Here is a 21,835-nt window from a genome sequence, read left to right on the forward strand (position 1 = left end):
CTAGAGCAGTGAAGGCATTGTATAACGCCCTTGTTAGAAGTAGATTAGAAAGCGGCGCAATGGTATGGAACCCACATGAAACTAAATATACCATGATGGTGGAGAAAATTCAAAATAAATTTATACGACATTTATACTTGAAAAGCTATGGTGTATATCCATTTTACCCCCTAATGTATCCGACACTGTTTGTACTCGGTATGGTTGGGTACACTAAGTTGGAAGTCAGGAGAAAGTTAGCACTGGCCACATATATGTTCAAGGTATTCATGGGTAAAATACATAACCCTTCTCTGCTGAGCTCACTGGGAGTGGCGGTGCCTCGAGGGCCTCGACGGCGTGCGCCGCGCTTATTCGAGCGCCCGACTGCGCGCACCAACTTACTAGCCAACGCTCCTACTGTCAGGGCAATATCAATACTTAATGAAGTGTCCACCAAAATAGATTTATTTACATGTACACTGACTGAATTCACAGAAGTTACAAGCCGGCAATTGTGTGGCTTGCCTAATAAATAAAACTTAGTTAATTAAGTTCTTATTATAGATGTGTTTTTATATGTACATATTACGTGTTGGGCTGTAGTCTGTAAGTTTTATGTACAATGTTATTGTAATAAATAAATAAATAAAAAAAATAACTTGTAATGTATGTAATTTGTAAGTCTGACACTAAATATATTTTTTTTATTATTTATGTTTTAACAAGTCCTTACTGTTTATTATGTTTTCTTAGATTTTTTGGCATCTATCGATAAAGATAGTTAGATTATTTATTCCCCAAAATAGCATCTCCGCCATCAAAAAATCACCTAAGTACAGTGATGTAGTGCGTGCTAAGTTTACGGGCATTGTCAGAATTTGGGACACCCTAATTAGCGTAAGTTGTTAACAGAAATTAACTCGCTGTCAGTTTTGTGACGACAATTAAGCATAAAATCTGTCTAAAAATTTTCTTTTTTCACATTGTGAATGTAGATTATCGCTTAAAGTTTATGTAATTAACACAAAAACAATATTTTTTTAGAAATTGTATGCTTAATTATCATCACAAAACTGACAGTGAGTTAATTTTTGTTAACAACTTACGCTAATTGGGGGGTCCCAAATTATAAAAATGCTCTTTTATGACATTACGCTATTAAAATTATTCAGTTTTCTCATGTTACACCGTGTAGGTATAACGTCAGAAACACATGGTAGAAGCTTTTGTGTAGGAGCTGGATTTTTTGTTTCCGAGCAGGTTTTTTACAGGTGTTTTACGGTGGTTTTCGGGCGGTTAGTGCGTAGAGCTTGTTGAGGCTCGAGATGAAATGCGACTGTAAATTAGTCGAGTGAATAACGAAATAGAGCAGGCTTTTATGGGTGATGTAAAAACGAGAGTGTTATAAGTTTGACGTGTCTGTCTGTGTGTATGTCTGTCTATCTGTCTGTCTGTCTGTTTGTCTGTCTGTGTGTGGGTCTGTCTGTGGCATAGTAGCTCTCGAACGGATGAACCGATTTTGATTTAGTTTTTTTTTTGTTTGAAAGCTGAATTAGTAGGGAGTGTTCTTAGCCATGTTTTATGAAAATCGGTCCACTGTGTCGCGGTTGGGGGTTTTTTCAAAATTTTAATTTTGTGGTTAGGTTGTTCAGAATAACTTGTAAACCATTCATTATTTTCGAGATATAACGGCCTCATTCAAACTTTAAGTTTGCTCAGGAAATGATAAAGATCACTATGTAATAGTCAAAAATAGCCTTTATGTTAGAAGAAATATCACTTTCACACTGAAAATAGTTAACTAATAGAAAATGCTTTATAAAAGTCTACCATTTGTACAATTTTACGTCATGCTTTAAAGTTAAAGTAGGTAAGTAAATAAAATAAATGAATACTTATCAACTATTTAGCTAATGTTAGCTCTGACTTAGAATCAAGGTCTCAGTTCTTCTATTTTGGATGCTGATAAGCAACAATGTGTCAACCCACACGCCAACCATTTTGAGAAAATGGCGTCTAAAGATTTTTTCTCATATTTTTATGTTTCTCTTAAAAAAAATTGTTTTTATATAGATTGTTGTGTTTTTCAGCTATAATATGTTCAGTAGTAGTGATTATTGTAGCTTAATTTCAAAACAAACTTCAATTTGACGAAATAATGCCCTTTTCTTTTATTGCGAATTGTTCGACGACGTCAAACTTTTTCAAGACTGTGTTATGATACTTAACCCACTTTTGCAAATTGTTTAAAAATATCTATGAGTCTTAAATAAACATGTTAAAGCACATAAATTGTTATTCTAAAATACTCTACCTATGCATATTTTTAACTTTATAAGTGTTAAGTAACATATCAGTCATGGTCACTTATGTTATTAGGTATGTAGGAATCAATACATTATTTATTAATCAAACCTTTTTATGATTTTTCTACTCCCGAACTGTTATTCGTCATTTACAGGATTGAGCGTATCGAAGAAACTGAAAACTCATTGTTTGTTTCTGTAATCATGGCAACGCATTGCATTAACGATACTGCGTGCGTGCGCGGGAAGGCTTTGGGCAGCTGAGCTGACAGTGCAAACCTTTGCAATACAGGAACCAGTGTGAATTTCGCGAGAATTATTTAAAAAAAAACTATTAAAAACTATGTGCATGGTCTTTGTAAAAGTATTGTATGCAATGGTGTTTAACTGACTCCAAAATACTCGTGGAAAGTACGCCACTCATATTTCTTGACCTCCTTTAAACGCCTGTTGAATAAAATACTATAAATTAACTATTAGAGTAATGATCATTTCTAGACACATATTTAAATTATCTGTGCTTTTTCAACAAAAAATCGTTACCAAAACCAAATAATCATATTTAAAAAAAATAAACTACTTATCTAAAATATACAACAAAATATTTTTTTACGCTAAGAAATAGACTAAGTCATTTAAATTATGAATCTCATGACTTGTACAAGAACAAAACATAAAATATCTTTAACAAAATAATAAACTACCATTCAGTAAGTATTCAAAAATCAAACAATATTTTTATGCATATATTAACACGTCTTAATGTAATTAGTAATTATAAAAAAATAGTAGCTTATATTAGATTTTTATATAAACACGTACTTATAAAAAATGTTTGCAAATTATTATAACGAATATGTATATTCATGACTTAAAATGTTCAATTTCGTATTGAATTTACCATTCATGTGCAAAAATATACTAATGGACTAAGTCATAACTTATTCAAACATAAATGAATATGAACAGTTATATTTTACAATATAGTGTCATGGTACTTACACCAAAAACTAACAATTTATGACCCGAATATAATTTAACAATAATGAATTATGTTTTATAACACGGGTCGTAGCATAAAACAACGAATAAAATATCATTTTGCAATAATCATTCAAGTCTCATAGTGGGTAACTATGTCATTTTTTGCGTTTTGCAAAAATGAGTCAAGTGTAAAAAAATATTTGAGTCAACCCTCATAACACATTATTGTAATTTAAATATGTCTTCTGCCAATTACTATCATAAGTTAAGGTTCTTGACACATTAATGCAAAACAGGCAACACACGATAAAGGATTTGTGTTAACCTATTTTTTTACTTTTGAGATAGTAAAAATTTTCAAAATGAAAAGGTCATTTTTTCAAATAGAAGTTTAAAAATCCAGCTATAACATGGCATTAAAATCTCATTTTTTTAGTTTTTGTGGGTTGACACATTATTGCTTATCACCATCCTTTTGTAAATCCTTTTTTTTAGAAAGAAGATAAATATTTTAAGTTAAAATAAAGAAAGATCATTTATACAAACGTTTACTTTAGATAAATATCAGCCCGATTCGTACCTATTTACTTTTCTTTTCAGAATTTTTCATGGATCAGTCACTTGGTAAAAGTACTCGTATGAACCTAAAGCAATCAGGACCATTTTCCAAGAAAACTAGGAACATTTCTTAAGTTTTCAAACTAGTAATGTCGCAATAAAGACTCAAGCGTGTAAGATACGTTATCCCACAAGCGTCTACATCAGAACCATAGCGTCACAACTACTCTCAACATCTCATATTCTTCCACTATTTCTAAAACTAAGACACAGAACTTCCAGTGCCGGCTAAACGGTCACATCTCAAAAAAACAAAAAAAAAAATACGTACATACATACATACACACAATCACGAATGTATCCTATAAGGTAGGCATAACACATTAACTACTCAAGTTTCATTGCCACTTTTGGCAAAAAGGGTTTGAAAGAAAACGAAACTGTGACATTGCAGTGACAGGTTGTCAGCCACTCGCCCACGCCACAATTTAACCCATTATCCCAAAGTCGACTTCTACGCCACCTACGGGAAGAAAGGGGGTGGTGAAATTCTTAACCCGTCACCACACGGGCACGATAAAACGATTCTTCGAGAAATCGCGTTTCAAAGACACATTTTTGTGCGTCATTAAAATAGCTGTAATTTAGGGCTTTTAACGGGATATTCATTTTGGATTAGTGTCTGTATTGCAGGAACTTAACAATTTTTGTAAAGATGTGGCCGTATGTATCTTCTAAAATGGCTTTAAAGGAGATTTTTATATTTTTTACATCTCGTAAAATGAGTGATTCTGAATCCGAATCTGCAAAAAACCTAAAAATCTAAAATTTTGAGATGTGGCCGTTTGGCAGGCACGGGACGAGGAGCATTATAATACACACAAGTCGGCATGCGTGTCACGCACACCCCTTTATAAATAAGCCGGTCACAGTTATTGCGCTGCAATTCTTTTCACCTGTAATTTGATGTATGGCAAGGGAATAAGGAAAGAAATACGCAGTTTTTGCCAGATATTGGGTGATATTATTGCGGTTTTATTTATTTCGATAACGTGCGGCGTAGGTACTAATGATTAGGTACGTGGTTATGGAGGAATGTGCTTTTAGTGATAAATGAGTTATAAAAACTACTGTTTGTCTAATAAAACATAGTAAGGTGCAGCGGGACAAATCTAGACTGGCGGGCAATTGTAGCTGATCCATTTTTTCCATTATTACACTATGAGGTCGAGTTCGACATGTATCCTCTAAACACGCCTACCATATATAACCGGTGGACACTATTTAATAATGAAAACATTGTAAAACATGGAAAAAATGGATCAGTTACATTTGCCCCCCAATCGGGATTTGACCCGCAGTACCTTACACACGCCCGCATTCACTAAAGTAGTAATCAAAACTTAAAATTATTTTTTTTTTAATAAAAAATAACAATAATATAAAAAGTTGTGCGCCAACGGTCTCATAGCGAAGATTAGAGTCTCGACCAGCATCTTGAGAGACTCTCGCTAAGTGGTTGGATCAAGGACACAGCAATCAATTTGGACACAGCGCGGATAGTCCGGCGGTTCCTCTCTCTCTGCTACTGCAACCCTAACCACCGGCAGCTTGGGCCCTGCCCCGCTGCTGGCGGCACCCTAGGTTAGGTTTTTTATAATATGTTTTATGGTTTGTATTGTTTTGGAAGTGACTTTGTATTTTACTTTTATAATAATATTATAAACTGCCTAACTTAAGAAGTGTAATAAAAAAGGAAATAAAAAAATAGTTTTTTTGTTCGTCTACTAAAAGAAAGATTTTGATGAAAGTCAGTTACAGCAACTCTTTTGATATTTCCTATTTAAACCTTCATTGTAAACCGATAAAGTCAAACTATTTCGGACCTGATTCCATGACGGGCTTTTCCGGCCTTGGGCATTAAGTAACAGTCATCGGTACCCTATTATGTGCTACCAAAGAGAATGGATATAGAGGACTTTTGTCAAAATAAAATTTCTAGTCACGTTTCATTGACTGCTATCTCTCATTTGTCAAAACATTTAGAAGGTAAGTTTTCACAATTTGACCTATATATGCTTTACCTCATGGGTTACCCTCATCTGGCAGAATAATTTTGTTCAGAAACACACTTCGCATAACATATTTCGCAGAAGTACTTTCGGTCGAATAGTAATTTTGCAAAAAAACTTAGTTGGCATTATTACTACCACGCATACGACATATTTGGTAGAATATTGGTTTGCAGAACATTACTTTGGTCGAATATGATTTAGCATGATTTTATGTACCATAATAGCATACTATTATAAGAGCAGAATTGTAAAATGGTAACAGAAAGGAAATACTGTCACAGAGCCACCGTTAGGTACGACGACGAGCAAAGCGAGGAAGAGTGTTAGGTATCTTGCACCCCAATACAACCGACTCGCTATCAAAAGGCTAATTGGAAGAAGAAAGTATGCCACCTAAATGTTACGCAAAAATATTGTGCGAAAGTACTTTTTTATGCTCATCAGCATTATGCCAAAATACGATTCGGTATTATAATAAGAACACTCCCGACTAATTCAGCTCTCAAACAAAAAAAACTAAATCTAAATCGGTTCATCCGTTCGGGAGCTACGATGCCACAGACAGACACACACACACACAGACAGACAAACAGATAGACAGACACGTCAAACTTATAACACCCCATCGTGTTTTTGTCGGGGGTTAAAAATGGTTTATGCCAAAGCATTAATTATTTTGCGTAAGATGTTTCTGCCTAATGTAACTTCTACCAAGAATTATACGAATGAAATATATGCGAAAAAAATATTGTAACTAACTTAATTATGTACAACTTTAATTTATTTACCTATTTTTGTGATTAGTTTCTCGACACGTGGCAAACCAAGAACAAACGGGCCTCCCGCTCGTTTTTGCCCAGAACGTGCAAGTTGTGGAATGAGCTACCTTCTGAGGTGTTTCCCTTGCGCTATGACATGGGGTTCTTCAAGAAGCAGGTATTTAGGGTTCTCAAAGGTCAGCAACGCATAAGTGGCTCCCCTGATGTTGCTTATGTCCATGGGCGGCGATGACTGCTTACCATCAGGCGGCTCGTCTGCTCGTTTGCTGCCTATTTCATAAAAAAAAAAGTTTATATTTTTTATGGTTCCGATATACGTTTCGTAGACTTTTATTTGTCTTTTACTGAGTAATATTATCTTTGGTGTTACGTAAGGGCCTGTAATAATTTATAAGACTTCAGCCGGCTGGCGTGAGTGTCAATCACGCTATAATCAATAACCATTACTTATTGTTGATAAACTTTGCTTTACTATAGCCTATGGCCTTAACAAAGGCTACTATTTATAGCACAGTAACTAACTACTGTGTATGTAATGTACAAATTTATTTACTCTCATTCTAACAGACCGCAATAATATACAAGTTTTTGTAACTGGGGCATTCCACGAGAATGTCGCTTACGATATGCTTTTGCCTTGTATGGCGGCTATTTGTACCGCAATAATATACAAGTTTTTGTAACTGGGGCATTCCACGAGAATGTCGCTTACGACATGCTTTTGCCTTGTATGGCAGCTATTTCAATGAAATCCGTAAAGCTCGAGTAAAAGATTGTTAGACAACTTGAGAAAAATTGTGCGTATTAGAAGAATTGCATGTCGTAAGCGACATTATCGTGGAATGCCCCAACTCCAAAAATTATGGTTGAGGGTCTGCATACAGGTGTATTAAATTAGTATACGCCTGATAATGAGGAATCTCATACGCTACTCTATGACTACGGACTTGTTTGAACTTGTATGTGCTCGTAGCGCTTTCTTTCGACGCGCTTCCTACGTTACACTTGCGCTTCTCTTACACTTCTCTTACGCTTACACTTCTATTACGCTTCTCTTATGCTTCTCTTACAATTCTCTTACGCTTCTCTTACGCTTCTCTTACGCTTCTCTTACGCTTCTCTTACGCTTCTCTTACGCTTCTCTTACGCTTCTCTTACGTTTCTCTAACGCTTCTCTTACGATACTCTTACGCTTCTCTTCATCATCATAAATTTAAGAGCTGGGCTCTTTTCGGTGAAACAATCTCCAGCTATATCTTTCCTGGGCTTTTTCTTTGACAGCCTGATACGACACGACATTCACTTTTTCTTTCACTTGGTCCATGTATGCCCTCCTTGGCTTTTCCCTCTTTCTTCTTCCTTCTAGTTTCCCTTCTATGATGATCTTGATGAATTCGTCGTGTCGTAACAGGTGTCCCAACATATTTCCTCTTCTGCATTCAACAGTTCTTAAAATACACCTCTCTTCTTTCACTCTGTTTAAGACTTCTTCGTTTGTTACTTTCTCTGTCCAACTTATTTTCTCCATCCTTTTCTCTTACGCTTCTCTTATACTTATGCTCCGTGTATTAAGGGCCTGAGTCTCGAATTTTATGCCAAATCACCTCGCCCAATACACCGCAAATTACTTCTATTGTCCGACTTAAAATGTTCAAGTTATTCTTAAACGGATTAGCATATTAAATAGGTTTGTGGTAAACGATGGAACGGTTCAATATAAAGCTGGTTAATCTAATTCGGTTTTCGATTATTTTCAGTTGGTATTTTTTTTGTTAATTGGTATTACTTCACAGACTGCGCCAACAGGCATGGTAGGCAGGCAGGCGGATGGCAGCCTTTAAGAACAATTACCAAAACTGGGAGAAGCTTGCGGAGAAGCGGACGGAGTGGCGAAATTGCGTTGGAGATGGTCGCAAGTTCGTCGATGAGACCCGGTTGGCGGCACTTGCTGACAAAAGGGAAAGAAGGCACCATAGCGATACGTCGCAATCGGTTGCAAGCTTTCTTTGTCAGTTATGTGGCAAAGTCTGTCGCTCTTGCATAGGTCTGTTTGTTGTTTTTTTTTTCTTGTGCCTTACTTGTAAACTAACTATGTCAGGTGTGCAATAAAGAGTATTGTATTATATTGTCTCTGTTTATCCATCAAAAGCGATGCATCTCAGACATTGCGCCGTAAATCGTCTAAAATAGGCATTAAGACAAGTTAATTGTTTTGTAGGTAAGTGGTTTTTCAAGTGTTAATATTGTAGTTTATTTGTATGAGTAAAGTTAACTCTAATGGCTCTTGCTAATTTTATGAGATTTTATGAGAGGTTAAATGCGAGTCGAACTCGCGATCCAAGGGTTCTGTACAATAAATAAAATATACATTCTTTGTTGAGTTATCACTGCTTGGTCTTAAGCTAACACTTCTGAAGGCGCTTAAGACCTTTGTGAAAATTATCGATATTTTGAACAATTTCCAAAAAAAACGTAACAAAAGTGAATTTATATGTATTTAAGTAATTTTACATAGGTATCTATTACGAAACGCAGTCTGACTACAGATTATTAATAAGTTACTGACGTAACAGATCCTTCACTTGCCTGCAAAAAGACAAATATTCTACGCTTTATTTAACTAATTAAATACTAATAAGTTACTACGTAAAACTCCGAAGAATAGTAGGTACAAGCCATGCGACTACACAGGCGGGCGCGTGGCGCTCCTCGGCCACTTGTTCATTCGAATGAACGGCTAGCGTGTAGGTACTTAACGCGCGACCGCGAGCGAGTGACGTAGGCCTGCAGGGTTAGCACATGATTGCCGCGAGAGTATGTCGCCGCGAGATAGACTACCCGTCCTTATGTCATTAATACAGTTAGAAGAAGACGCATCATATATCTCGCGGCGACATACTCTCGCGGCAATCATGTGCTAGGCCTACTGCATGGTCTGACTCTGTCGCGTCAATACGGAAGCGCGTTAGTGCGTTTTCACATTATCCGATCCGATATCGGATGTCGGACCGATATCACATACATTACATACATACATTGAAATCCTTCCGACTTCCGATATCGGATCGGATAATGTGAAAACGGACTTAGAGTTTGCAGTTATTATAATTATCGTAAACGTTTCTGCAAGATTTCCTGGTTTAGTAAATATCAAACTTCTTACAAACTGTTTCGACTATGGAAGTTTCTTTCTTCACGACCTTTTGTGTATTGTTTGAAATAGCACAATGTGGCTAAATTTAAACTTCGTAATTAACAGGTTTTTTGCAGATTGTTCTGTACCAACATAAAGGCACAAAGAGAAAGTTTCTTACTACTTGTGAGAAAAATATAGACTACTAACCGTAGATCCCGCATTTTCCATTAAGTCTTGATTTTACTCTATACCTGTATCTAACTTTACCATTTATTTGATTTACCAATAGACCACTCAGACGTTCATTTTATTTAAAAACAGAGGTTATGACATACGACCCTATTGAAACTTTAAAATACGAGAAAGACGAACTCCGTATAAAATTTGGATCAGGAATGTCAAAAGCGATGTTTAATTTAAAAAAAAATGACATATCCCATCAAAATTCAGAATTATAGCTTCCATAAAATTTAAACTTAAATATATTCATTACCTATGAAAGCTTTAGAAGCACATTAAGCTATACTGGCAGTAAAAAGTATCTGGGAGTCTGGGTTCAAACGAAGCACGAAGTTTAAACTTTTTGTTTGGTGTGAAAAGGAAATGTAAATCCACCCAGAGAAGGTCGGTCACCCAGATACTTCATAAATGTAAATGTTCACAATAAACAAGAAGCAATTCTCAAACACTTCGTTAGTCAACTGCAGTACTACCGAGCCAGACCGGTCGTTAAATTATTAAACTTAAGTCTCAATGACCCATCTAGTGGATGCAAGCTCTGCTCAGAAGTCTAAATATACGGTCGTATTCAGAAGTTCCTTGGAGCAGGTTTTCCCGGCAGCTTTATGAATAAAGATTTGCAAGTTCAGAAAACTCTGTACTTTACACCTATATTTAATTATAAGGAGCATAATTATTTTAATGAATATCATCTTTGGATGGAACATACCTATGTTAAACATACAGGGAGTGGAATTTCACGTATGTTAAACTTAAAACTAATTACGTAGGTACAACATTAGCAGACTTACATATTTTTATAATCATCATTGGCCACAGCAAAAGCGCTGATGGACTAGGTGGAAAAGCGCTGGTGACCTAGCGGTAAAAGCGTGCGTTTCGATATGGAGGTCGCGGGTTCGAACCCCGGCTCGTACCAATGAGTTTTTCGGAATTTATTTGCGAAATGTCATTTGATATTTTCCAGTCGCTTTTCGGTGAAGGAAAACATCGTGAGGAAAACGGACAATACGGCCTAGTTACCCTTCGAGTTGGAAGGTCAGATGCCAGTCGCTTTCGTAAAACTAGTGCCTACGTCTAATCTTGGGATTAGTTGTCAAAGCGGACCCCAGGCTCCCATGAGCCGTGGCAAATGCTGAGATAACGAAAGGAGTATGATGATTGGTCACAGCATCTTTAGTAGATGATTTTTGTAGCGACTTGTCACGCGGTATGCGCGCCGATGGATATCGGAGGTACGGCGCATCTCTTCCCATATAGGCTGTAAAGTCTAATAGCATCTTTGAATCTTGAAATCTTTGAAGCACGACACTTTTGGCCACTAATATCGCAAGTAAAACGCGAATCTGTTGAGTGGTAAGAGCATATTTTATAACAAGTCACAGGTTAAAGGGCATTTTCAAAATTTGGAAATAAGATTAAACTCAAATCTGTTGTTGCAAGACGTGCATAGTCTTTTGTGTCTACAATTGTTTTGCATTTAAAGCATTCAGCATTTGCTTTGTCGTCAGTGCTCAAAACTTTTACATTATATTTTTTCTACATCTTGTTTATTAGCAGTCTACGTTCTCTTCTTCTCATCAAAAACTACTAAAAGAGAAATAACTAGCATATATCCATCCCTTTTCAATACATTATCTAATTCATAAAGAAGTCAAGGATGAGTATATGCATTTCACAAACTTTGTTATTAGGGAGGCTTGTGTCCAGTGTTCAATGACAGATTGTCGTCATTGGCGTCACAAATTAGCCGGTAATTTACCGTACTTATTTTTATACTTTTCCAAAATAATTATCAGTTAATTTAAAAGCTTTCAATGTGTGAGTGAGTTTAGTTTTCGATGAATAAGTGATAAAAAATAGCTCACTTAAACAATGTGATACATCAAACAGTGATGTGCCCCCAATGCCCCCCCCCCCCCCCACCCAATTAGCGAAAGTTGTTAACAAAAATTAACTCACTGTCAGTTTTATGACTATAATTAAGCATGAACTTTCAATACAACTCGTCTGGTATTAAAAGTTTCTTGGAACGTATGTACGAAATATTATTATATATTTTTGCCGGTGAACAGAAACACTGTGAGGAAAACGGACTAATTTCAAATTGGGTCAAATTATCCTCTGAGGTGGGACATTAGAATAGCATTCGCTTTCGTAAAAACTAGATCCTAACCCGGCTCTTGGAATAAGTTATTTAAAGTCACACACAGGTCGAACGCGATTAATTAACATTATTTTTACCTTTTTTCCCAACGTTTCGGCCAGGTTGCACTGGCCGTGGTCGCGGAAGACTGACGTCCCAGCAAAGTGTCACCGGAGATGTAAACAACACAAAACTACCCGATATTAATTTATATAAATGTTCGGGGTAGACAAATAAATATAATCGCGTTCGACCTGTGTGTGACTTTAAATATGTGTACAAAGCGCGAGAACTTAAAGTGTTATCTTGGAATAAGTTGCCGAATATTTCGAAGTTGGTGGTTCATACTCGTAAACTAATAAAGAAATTATAATAAAACGACGCACTAAAAACAACGCAGTTCCTTAAAAATGCAAAAAATTCTTTTCAAGTGAATGGACTGCACTAGCTGTATAAACAACGTTGGAAAACATTTTTCTGACTACCGACTCTGTTTTGTTTATCCCATTGGCCCGATTCTAATCTAGCTATATGACAAAAATTAGCTCAAGATACGATATACCTCTGCCACAGACTCGGCGAGCGGCGTGGGAAGTGGACAGAGGCATAGTGTGGCCGCGCCACTCGTCATGCCGCTTGTCATGCTCCTTGTAATGCCCACCGCTCCCTATTTTGTCGGTTTTTTGGAGCGAGTCAAAGGGCCGGTAAAAGGGCAGTGTGTGGCCGGGTAGGGCAACATCGCGAGGAGCAACGCGAGGGGCAGCGCGATGAGCATAGCGTGCCAGAGGTAATAGAAAACCAGCTCCATGGAATACCACGGGCCGAAGTACACACTCATATTGGGTGTGCAGCGGGGTGGGATGTGCGGCGTACATGTCAAACAATTGAAGCTTCTACAAGTGTCCTGAGTCGACGCTGCATAGGGTGGACACAAGCTCGCCCGCCGCACGCGCTGCCGAACGCTCCGCTCCGACCATCCACTCAGGACCCATAGCCGAATGGCGTTTCTGCGACGCGAAACGCCATCTAAACGCCGCAGAAATGTAGTCTGGCTCTGAGATAGCTACGAAAGAAATATTATCGTGAGCGTTTGTACATTCGGCTACGCACACAGACCTGACACTTAACTAAATCAGGCATTACGCACGCAGAATGAGGGTCTTACTTTATTTTTTTGGAATCTCTGCACTCTGCTTATCTTCATTTGTATGTGTTTTGATGTAGCGTTAAATAAATGTATTATTTTATTACACGTTTCTTCAAACAAAAACTGTCACTTGATATTGACATGTCCGATCCATGTAGTATTTTTGACGTATATTAAAGTTAGAATCAGTACACAGAAACCCCGTTTTGTTTTCCAAGTTTTGCTGCGAAAAATATGATTAGTTGGTGAAAGATTTTTTGTACGTGATGTCTCCGGGGCAGGATTAAGTTTGAAACTAATTTTGTATGAAGGCTTTAGTGCTTTTTTATTAATGAAGAAAAATTGTATGAAGCGAAAATTATTTCAGCTTATGTTACTTTTTGGAGGCAAACGAGCACACAGATCGGCTGATGTTGAGCAATCACTGCCACCCATGGACACCTGAAACACTAGAATTGTTATTGTTAAAATAATACAAAAGATTTTTAAGGGCCAGTTACATCAACCACATTTGATGCAACCGACCCTAAAAAAAAATTAAGTAAAGCGTGCTTGGTCACACTTAAAAACTAGTAATAAATATAAATCCAATACCACTTAACAATGATGAAATAGTAACATGTTGCCAGCCTTATCTAAATCAACACTACACACAGGATGTGAAAACTATTCCGTGTCTGTTGCGTGACCGGCCTGATTACTGCGTAACCAGCAAGGCGGTTAAGTGACCTTTTTATTTTAAGTGCTTTTGAACCACCGGTGTCTGGTATTTTTAATCCAGGTCGGTGGCTAGTTAACGGCCCGTCAGATTGTAAGCAGTTACCGTAGCCTATGAACGCCTGCAATAACAGAGGTGTTACCTGAGCGATGCTGAAGCCTGTGTAAATTGTATTGAAAATGAAAATGAAAATGAAAATGAAATATTTATTTTTCAAGTAGGCATATTACAATGCGCATATGAACGTCAAATAAAGCTACGCCGGCTCTAACCCTACGCCTCAGCCTCGAGAAGATTTCAGTCCCCCCTCAGTTGGGAGGGGGGTATCCACTATGGGACCGGCAAGAAACTCGGCGGGCAACTTCTTTTCAAAACATTACATCTTATAATTAACATGCATTAAATAACAACATACAATTTAACATGCAAAAGTATTCATCAAAGAATATGAACAGACTAGGTACTCTATGGAAATCAATTTCAATAAATTATATTATTGCTTAATAATACGTCGTTCTTCTTCAGAGAAAACATATCAAATTGTCATAGAAGAAAAAGATAATATGAATCTCAATATCATTAAATATGTAATTTACCTACACAACATAAAATATAAAATATTTGATGTGCTTTCTTATCTGAACTGTGTCCTCTATACATAATGCCTATGAACGCCTGCAATAACAGAGGTGTTACCTGAGCGATGCTGAAGCCTGTGTAAATTGTATTAATTTTGTGTTTATCTATAGCCTAATTGACTGAAGAGAAGACCAAAAAATAACTACACATACAGCTTATTAGTTAATTACTGTAGTAGCTTTTGCCCGCGGCTTCGCTCGCGTTAGAAAGAGACAAAAAATAGCCTATGTCACTCCCCGCCCCTTCAACTGTCTCCACTTAAAAAATCCCGTAGATTCGTCGCTCCGTTCTGCCGTGAAAGACGGACAAACAAACTGACACACACACTTTCCCATTTATAATATTAGTATGGATGGATAATGTTGTTTAATTAAAACCCATTTGACAGATGTTTTATACGTAAACTGAAATATCGTCACTACTTTAAAAAAAACTTGTATCTTCGTCTGTCAATGAAAAGAAAATTGTAGTAAGTATGTATGGAATGCATATAGACTTACTTCGTTTTAACTTTGAGGAACAGCGTGAGATACGAGATTTTTTAAAAGTAGTGACGATATGCTGTTTTTCCGTCGACATAGTTTCCTTCCAAACATAGAAAACTTGAAAGTGTGTGTCGTTCACGTCATAAAATGTATTGTGATTGAATATGGCGTCATGTGTAATCAGGTGGCAACAATGGCACCTGCCGACCGGACGCCGGAAGTGCGTATAGTTGGCACACGTGCCGTGTTCACCATATTGTTTAGGAAAATAGGGATCAATAAGGTGTTACTTTATTAGTTGTAGATATTTAAACAGCTGATAGTACTCCGTTCCTGGGTGTTTTTTGTTAGTCTGTATTAGTATGCCACTGCTGGACAAAAGGCCCCCTCTCTCTTCCTCCACTCGACTCTGTGTCACCACTTCCCCAATTCCGTTAAAAACTTTCCAAGTCGTCGCACCATCTCCTTTTCGGTCTGCCTGAACCCCGACCACACCACCTATCGTAATTGCATAAGCATCTCATTTATTTTTATTGGTGACCGACTAGTGATTGACCTTAGTCGCACCTGATGAAAAGTTACGACAATGCTTGTCTCACTGGCACAAATAAATTCCCATATATGATAGAAGCCAAGCTTTAATGAAACCGGGGGACACGCAAGGCCGTTTTGAAAAGAAAATTATGGAATAAAAGGCAGCCTGGAAAAGTAACGCCCGCTTCCCCTTAACTACGTGTTTATTCATTATGTGCGTTTCTGTAGTGTTAGATTATCGATAAAATGCTTGAGTTGATTGTTCAGGGGGTGTGGTGTGTTACGCCTTTATTTATATTTACTTTTATTGCACAAAAGGAACACATACAATAGGCAAAATTAAAGGAATTCTCGACCAGTCAACTCGCAGGTTTTATAAAGTCTATAGGTAAAGACATATGTAACTCTGTATGGACAGATAAAGTATAAGAAAGAACGTTACATCAGAACCATAAAGAAAAAGGTATGGTGGCCTAGATGGTGCTACACTATTGGGACGCTCGGCAAGATGACGTTAATATTAATATTTGAAATTTTTACTCACATCAAACTAAGAATATGGACCAAATTGTCCAAACTGAGGTTCAAAAGTTTTAAGCCTGTGTCGAGAGATGGCACAGTTTACTTTGACATTCTCTATAATGCTCGATCCTCTTTTGCTATATGTAAATCTTAAATCGCCCGATTCCAGTGCCATACAATATACAATAGATATAGATACGATATAGCTATGTTGTGGTTAAAAATATTGACTAGCTCTGAACGTATTCCGCCGAATCAATTACAAAACTGTTAAGTTTCAAAGAGCCAATATGTACCTGAATTAATAACATGAGTACAACAATTCCCGTCAACTTTGTACAAAAATTAAGGGAAAAGTTAAATTTGTTTTTATTAATTCCTATTTTGTTACCAAGATTTTGTTGATTAATTGAGATTTTATTAAGTTTTATTTCGTCATTAAGGTTCTCTAGTATCTATATTTTCTTAATTATAACAATTATCCTGTATATATCTTACGAAAGTCGAATTATATTACTAAATGTTGGTAACAAAATAGGATCAATTAAAATTTGCTGACGTGGCATTGTACAAAGTTGACGGGAATTGCTGAGCTTAACTAAATAAATAAACAATTAGGTATTAGACTAACAGTAATTTGTTTATTCTAATAACCATGCCGCGCGTGCAAGTTCGAATCAAACTATATTTGAATAAATAATAGGTAATTAATTTATATAGTTCGTGCTGGTAATGAACATTTGATAGCCTTCGAGCAATCCACGTGTATCACGTTAGGTCAATGACCAAGATTACTGTACCTACCATGAAATTTTGACGTCTTGTTTACACATTTATTAGTGACTAGCATTTGCCCGCGGTTTTGCTCGCGTTAGAAAGACACAAAAAATAAAAATTCAGTCGAATTTAGAACCTCCTCCTTTTTTTGAAGTCGGTTAAAAAGTAGCCTATATCTCTCTCCAATATCAACTATCTTCGCTTAAAAATCACGTCAATTCGTCGCTCCGTTTTGCCGTGAAAGACGGACAAACAAAAAGACACACACACTTTCCCATTTATAATATTAGTATGGATTAGTGCAGCTGTGAAAAGTGTTTAGTGATTAGTAAAATATGTGTAAACTTCATTTGGCAAATAAAAACCCTAACGGGTATTCATACAACCATAAATTAAATATAACACGATCATACCATCCCATACATTAAAATGCGACCGCCTAAGACCGCGCTTACACTCCACCACACATAGATGGCGCCACAAAAAAAATGTCTTGTAGCTTTCGATTATACTTGTATGGCGTTAAGTGTCACTTTTGACATTTTACGGCTCGCAATTGACACTTAATGCCAATCTACAAATAATCAGTGGCAACAAAGCATTTTATTGTGGCACCATCTATGTGTGGTGGAGTGTAAGCGCGTTCGTAGGCGGTCGCATTTAAATGTATGGGATGGTAAGATCTTGTTATATTTAATTTATGATACAACCCACAAATTGATGTGCAAGTATAGTCTACATATAATACTAGCTATTGCCCGTGGCTTTGCTCGCGTTAAATTCGAAAATTTCAAAATGCTCCATACAAACTTCCATCCCTTACTTTGAGGTGAGGGGTTAGACAGAGACAAAAAGAAGCATATGTCACTCTCCACCCCTTCAAGTATCTCCGCTTAAAAAATATGTCAATTCGTCGCTCTGTTTTGCCGTGAAAGACGGCCAAACAAACAGACACACACACTTTCCCAATTATAATATTAAGTATGGATAACGCTCGAGTCTTCACATCCTTGTATACAAAAATATCTACTACGTTGTAATAAAACCACGTCGAATCAAATTAAAAATCTCACAGAGCGGTAAAACTTTCAGCAATTGCGAAAGAAATTCCCCGCGTTTTAAAAAATATACAAAGACTCTTAATCAAAAAATACAATTTGCCGTTTATTATTTGCCAACAAAAATGCGGAAAAGAGAATAATAAATTCTTACAAAAAAATCGACGATGGTATTCCGGAAGCATTTTGTGGCATTGTTCATTTGAGCCCTTTTTTGTGAAATGGTCCCTGCACCACCAGACTTGTTATAACGATATTTGGACGTCAATGAGTACATTACGACACAAGTGGCGATAAATAAAAAGACGAACGAAGAGTTATTTGAAATAAAGTTTGAGTGGATAAAACTCTATAATTAATGTAGTCTGGCGTAGTGCGCATGGTCCTATGGGATAGCAAATATTATATTTTACAAAGCTTTTACAATATTTTGGTGAAATAAGGTACTTTTAAGTGATAAAAATCACATTTTTTAAGGCTCGGCGGGTTGACCGTTCTCCCGCGATGAGCACGGAAAGACCGTCTAGTGCTTGTTGTCGCGTAATTTCATATGACACTAGGTTCCAAAATCTTGATCATTGTTATTTTACGTAATAACAGGGCAGAATGTACTAGATAATTAATAAAATAACGTTGAAATTTTGAACATGTAAGCATTTTTCTATTTTTAAGGCAAGACCGGCATATGTCACGTAGATGGTGTTCATAACCTTTTCTTTTCCAGATATTGCATAATACTGTTTTACCAACGAACACCTGCGAATACAATTTAGTCACGATATTACAGGCTCATATAAATCCAACTACTTATCTGTTTTTGAAACTTTGTTATTAAGAAAAGGTAATAGGATATTAAGATACGTGAATTAGTTTGGTAACATTTCTTAGCATTGCTTGGTTTTGCTATAGTCACTACCAGAGTTGGACAAAAAGTAACCGACTAAAGATTAACCATTAAAATAAGACGATTAATTAGTTTTCATCGATTGAAAAGGACGATTAATGAGTTGTAATCTAAGATCTTCGATTAACGTTTATCGAGAATAAATTAATCGTCGACTAATTTTGACGATTAATTTTTTTAAACGATTTATTAGTCGGATAAAAGGTTAATCGAGTAATACCTGTTTCTGATCCAGGCATGATCTAATATTTCATATACGGGGTGTGAATCTAAAACGGGCGATTGAGTTCTTATGTTGACCGTTTCAAGTAGCTACGGGTAACCCGACCGAAAGTAGGGCTGAACGACTTTAGTGTCAGAGTGACAGTCAGCAATGTCATGATTTCGAATTAGCCATTAATTTTGGAATCAGCAGCCCCGAAAATCTATTGATGACACCCATGACAACTTTTATGTCAAAGTGACAGTCAGCAATGTCAGATTTCCAATTTGCCATTAATTTTGAAATCAGCACCTCCAAAAACCTATTTGACGACACCCATGACGACTTTTGTGTCAAGTGACAATCAGTAATGTCCGATTCCACATTGGTTATTAATTTTGGAATCAGCACCCCCAAGAACCTATATTACCACACCCATGACAACTTTTATGTCAAAGTGACAGTCAGCAATGTCAGATTTCCAATTGGTCATTAATTTTGAAATCAGCACCTCCAAAAACCTATTTGACGACACCCATGACGACTTTTGTGTCAAGTGACAATCAGTAATGTCCGATTCCACATTGGTTATTAATTTTGGAATCAGCACCCCCAAGAACCTATTTTACCACACCCATGACCACTTTTGTGTCAAAGTGACAGTCAGCAATGTCAGATTCCAAAGTAGTGTTTAATTTTTACCCGAAAACCTATTGATGACACCCACAATTTTGTGTCAAAGTGACAGTCAGCAAAGTTGAATTCTAAATTGGTCATTAATTTTGGTATCAGCACCCCCGATAATCTATTTGACGACACCCATGATGACTTTTGTGTCAAAGTGGCAGTCAACAACGTCAGATTCCAAATTGGTCATTAATTTTGAAATTAGCACCCCTAAAAACATATTTGACGACACCCATGACGACTTTTGTGTCAAAGTGATAGTCAGCAATGTCAATTAACGGTCGGGTAGCCGTAAAATAGTCGGTCAAAAGCGTTTTAAAGGGTACCCATACGGTCTCTGTTGGGTAATGCTGATCATAAAAATAATGACCAACTTGAAACCCTACTCTTTTTTGAAATATTTGTCGCCGCATGTTGCACAATCTACATATACTTAAACAAAAATAATAAAAAACGGGTAGAACTTACGATAATTCTACCAACTTAAATATGATGATGAATAGTGCAGTGTAGGCTTACTTCTGTTCACCTCTTATCATTCTTCACAACCATGTCACATATATTTTATTTTTACTTAATACTTTCGAATGATTTTAATCAAAACTGTATTTCGAAGTTAAAATCAAAAACGGTACAACTATCATAAGCCAAAAACGTACCTATATATTGATATTGTTTACACTTGACTTATTTCCAATAAAGCCTAAAAAAGGTTGGCAACTCCTTGTTTATTATATGCCGGTCTTGCCTTGCTCTTTTATGCCGGACTTTCTGAGTAGGCACAATTTCGAAGTTACATATTTCAGAACATAAAACTGGAAATTGAGCGAGTTTTGAGTAGAGTTTTAGTCAGAAAGAACGGTTATTAAATGACTACGTTACATACATGATATACAAATATTCCGACTGCTGCTATTTTATTTTAATTTTTTGCGGAACCATGTTGAACTCGATGTTCGAGTTCGAAACACGAATCAAGTTTATTGTTAACTAGTGTTCGTCCTAGGGATATTTATTGAAGACCAATGGATTAAGGATGAAAAACTGCTATACCTCCGGAGGTGTGAGAGGCATAGATATATAAACACAAAAGTTATAGTCAATAGACGGTCTTTCCGGGTAGACGGTCTTCCCCACACTGACCTTAGAGGTATATAATTTCCTCTTTTGTACACTTGTATCATACATATTATAAACTGAAATAGATACCATCTAATGAAATAGATACTAAAGAAAAAGCGATCAAGTCCACTGGTGTCGAAGCCGGGCATCGAACCCGGGTCTCCAGCTATCACGGCTGACGTGCTAAACCGTTACACCACCTCGACCGCCGAGGTACCCGTGTATGTTGAGGTCTCTAGTGTATGTTATCTCTGAAGGCTAGGCGCGTTTGACCAACTCTAAGGGCGAGCAAATTTGTGCTTGCACCTCCTATATGAATCCTTTTGCTTTTTAATAAAATAATTTGATTACCGAGGACTGAACAAAACCGGGAGGAATGGAAAAAGCGGGGGAGGCCTTTGCCCAGCGGTGGGACATCGCAGGCTCTTAATAAGAATAATAAATAACTAAGATTCCTTTGCATTTTATTTTCAACTTGGCTCTCGGTTCTGGGTGTTACCCGCATCAGTGGAAAGTTTCTAGAGTAAGGCCGATTCCTAAGGGGAGTGATCTTACTGTGGTGGAGAATTACAGGCCAATAGCTGTTCTTCCTACGCTGGCCAAATTGTTTGAGTCCGTACTCCATAAAACTCTGTCAGTACAGACTAGACCTTTTCTGTGTGATGCGCAGCACGGTTTTAGGCCGAATCGCTCTGTAAACACGAATCTTCTGATTTTAGTCGATAGCATTTCGGAACACCTTGATAGAGGTATACAGGTTGATGTGCTGTATCTTGATTTTAGAAAGGCTTTCGATCGCGTAGATAATGATGTATTGCTGGAAAAGTTAAGCCG

General features: G+C 36.9%; 1 non-coding gene across 1 annotated transcript; it reads right to left on the reverse strand.

Moving 5' to 3' along the window:
- Positions 1–21,134: 21,134 nt before the first annotated feature.
- On the reverse strand, positions 21,135–21,207 carry Trnas-uga. The gene has a single exon. It is a non-coding gene; the product is annotated as a tRNA-Ser (tRNA).
- Positions 21,208–21,835: the final 628 nt, after the last annotated feature.

This window comes from Leguminivora glycinivorella, chromosome 3 (genome assembly GCF_023078275.1).
Source record: "Leguminivora glycinivorella isolate SPB_JAAS2020 chromosome 3, LegGlyc_1.1, whole genome shotgun sequence".
NCBI lineage: Eukaryota > Metazoa > Arthropoda > Insecta > Lepidoptera > Tortricidae > Leguminivora > Leguminivora glycinivorella.